Raw genomic sequence first — 3554 nt, forward strand, 5'->3', positions numbered from 1 at the left:
ATACATATTATATTTAACACATATATTTATATATATATGTTTGTAGTTGCACGTACATGGCATGCGTAGAATCTTTTATTAGTTTTTTTAGTATACTAGAATTCGATGAGAATAATTAGACGGGACACAGTATGCAAGCAAGCAAGCGTTGTTCGTTCATGAAACTGTGGATCAATGTGTGAAATCAAGAGCGTATTAAGACGCCTTCTACGCTCTTGGTGAAATATAACTCAAAAGTTACGATCATTCTTTATAAATACATTCAAACTTGAACCAAATCCTCAGTGAGCGATAATATTAGAAGAATTACTAGTAGATAATATTATCAAGAGTACATAATAGAGAGATCTCTCTATTATGTACTCTTGATATTATTAAGCTCACGCATCAGTCATCGCATATCTGTTCTTCATACGGCTGATCATGGCTTGCGAAGTCCATATTCGCTCCATCGGCTGAGTTCGTACCCATCTTGACAGAGAGCTTTTGCTGTCAACCACAGCTATCCTGCGATAACAACTACTTGTGATCTAGCAATTACGTGCAACTTATACGTATTAGGGCAAAAATGCAGTCGAACGTGTTCGATGCGAATAACATTACATTGCACGTACTACCTACCTATTTAATCGTATCTACTTACTATCATTATATGGATATTTTACAGGGGAATATAATATGCGATGCGTATATAAACCCTGGTTAGTAGACATCTGCGGGACCATATTTTTGGTTATGTGTGGTTAAGTATGGTTGTGCGCTGCTATGCATTGGGTGTGTGGTTGCGTAGTTATGCGTGATCAGTGTGTAGTTGTTGTCAGGGCAATCCGACCGGCTGCTCCGCGTGTGTAGTGATGAACCCATCCCGTAGTTGCTCGAGTTGGCAAAAACCTGCGGCGATTTCCTGTCTCTGTAAATCCAACATCCGTTGTGACGCACGTACGACGTGGAGCACGGGCCAATGGTATAGATTCATTACCGCCATGCAAGCTGTCTAACCCCTCCCGCACGCCCTGTCTCATTCTACCCCGCCCGCACATATTCTTCCCCTAGACAACTTGCCTCCGCACCCCATCCCCCCCTCCACATCCTACTCCCACGACGCACGCTGCCACGTCTACTCTTGTTGTACCCTTACCTTACGCAACAACCTACACCCACCCCGATCATCAATATCCTATAACTACCATGTGCGCTGCCCTACCCCGCTGCACCAAGCCCTACATTAGCCCTGCATTTCGCGCTGTTCCACTCATTTTCACCCCCAGTGACCTATCCTACCTCCGCCTTAACCTTATCTCACCCGCCTCACCCCGGCACACTTCCTAGCCCCATCCATCCATGCCACTATATACCTAACCTGCCGTGATCACGAACAGTAATGCGGTAACAAGACGTCTAACAGCTCCTGCGATCGAAGGATGAGATTACGTAGTATACGCATTACTTCTCACATCTATACTCTCACATCAGCTCGCATTAACCTCCGCGTCATTTCACCGTGTTCGGCGCTTAAGACACCGAACCATCATCCGCCGATACATACATCCGCTGCATGCATCATTCCTATGCGGACGAATAGTTGTTATTTCCGCGTACGAAAAAAATTCACTATAAAACGCATATGAATAGGGTTTAAAAATTCTCTTGATATTACAGTGTGATGTCTAGGTGTCTGTTGTACATGGGCTCGTATTATTTCTCTTCTCTTCTCATATATTTTCAAAATTTACTATAAGGTGCATACAAATAGTTTATAAATTAGTTTATAAATAGTTTACAATTAGTTTATATGCTCTTGATATTGCGGTGCGATGTGTAGTAGGTGTCTGGCTCGATATCGGCTCGACATTTTCCACAGACTTGCTCTGATTTTCTAGCTGTTTTAATCCGGCCGTCGTCATTGTGTGTGTCGTCATCCGCTTTTTGTATTTGCGCACGTAAAACGCGATGTGTGCAAATCACGCGCGCACCTGCACAAACAGAATAGCGGCGGAACGAGGCTCCGTGCGGAAATACAAAAGCGCATCTATTTGCGTAAACTATGACAGCATTAAATTCATGCGAGGAAAGCAAATAAAGATCGTCCGATCGGATGTCAGGCCGAAAACTTATAGTGTATGCTGCTAATCTCCCGTAGCTGTCTGTATACATACTTTCATACGGGTTTCGACGTGTCATTTTCGAAAGGCTAAGCGTGCCTACCAATTTCCGATCGATTCTCGGAAGAGTTGATGAGTCAGATGAGTTTCCGCGAAATTCCGTAAATATGTCTATAGCTCACTATATAGTCACTATATAGCTCACTAAGAATGTCTATAGCTCACTCAAGGAGGCCGTTAAAAGCTGAAGGTCACCGATTCATTCGTACATGTTGACAGAAGTGTTTCGTGTCGGGTCTTAGCCGTGGCAAATGAGGTTTACAAGGTACCAATTGCAATCATTTTCGGCAATGACTGGCGTGTACATAGACGTTGATGTGTCTAGTATATGCCGTCATGTTTTCCGTAGTGTAAACACATACGGTGTCCTCGCATTATAAAAGTGATTATGGCTGTTGTGATTGCATTGAGTAACTCAAGCATATGCAGTCTGTCTCATACCATTTTCCGTGTGTCATGACGGAGTTTAAATTTATAGATTCATTCGCTAATTTCTCTGGATTTTGTGAGAATTCTCCTAATACAAACGTTATTATGAATTCAGAAAATATACTAGATGGGGTTTCTACTAATAGACATAATTAATAAATCGGATTTTTTACTTGTTCTTGATGCATTAACTATATACCTATATCACTACCTATTTATACACATCATAACCGCCCTGATAAAACGTGGTAAAAATTAGACAACCCATGGGAGACGATCACTCGTCCTCATAAAATTTAAATATAATAGACGGATTATATTATGATATTTATTAATTTATTTTATTATATATAATATATTTATTTTATTTATTATATTAGTTTATTTACGAATCAAAATGATCGCCGATGTCTGCATTGCAGTGAGAACAGGATGTATTCATCCACCGCGCCAGAGTTATTCATAAAACAGTCAACGATCAATGCAAGAGAGCGAAATAGCAAGCAGCAGCAGCTTGCAGCAGAACTGGAAAGAGAGGTAGAGAGATGGAAGAAGCGAACGAGAGAGGGAGACCGAGAGAAACAGTGTGAATATGACTGCGAGAGCGAAGGAGAGAGAAGTAAAAGATAATGATGTAGAGGATGAGTGAGAAGAAGAACGAGCGAGCGCAACGGAGAAAAATGGAGGAAGGGGGCGAAATAGAAATAAAGAGTGGATGGAAGGGAAGCGCGATAGAGGGGGAACGAGGGAGAAAGAAGAGGGAGACAACGAGAGAGAGGGAGAGGGAGGCAGGAGAGAGCGAGAGAGAGGGGGGTTAGGGGAATGAGAAAGGGGAAGGAAGCGATGAACGAGAAAGAGAAAGCGCGCGAGAGCGAGCGATATATATATATATATATATATAGAGAGAGAGAGAGAGAGAGAGAGAGAGAGAGAGAGAGAGAGAGAGACGCGACGAGAGAGAGA

The sequence above is a fragment of the Priapulus caudatus genome, unplaced genomic scaffold, assembly GCF_000485595.1.
Source record: "Priapulus caudatus unplaced genomic scaffold, Priapulus_caudatus-5.0.1 Scaffold72, whole genome shotgun sequence".
NCBI classification, from domain to species: Eukaryota; Metazoa; Priapulida; class Priapulimorpha; order Priapulimorphida; family Priapulidae; genus Priapulus; species Priapulus caudatus.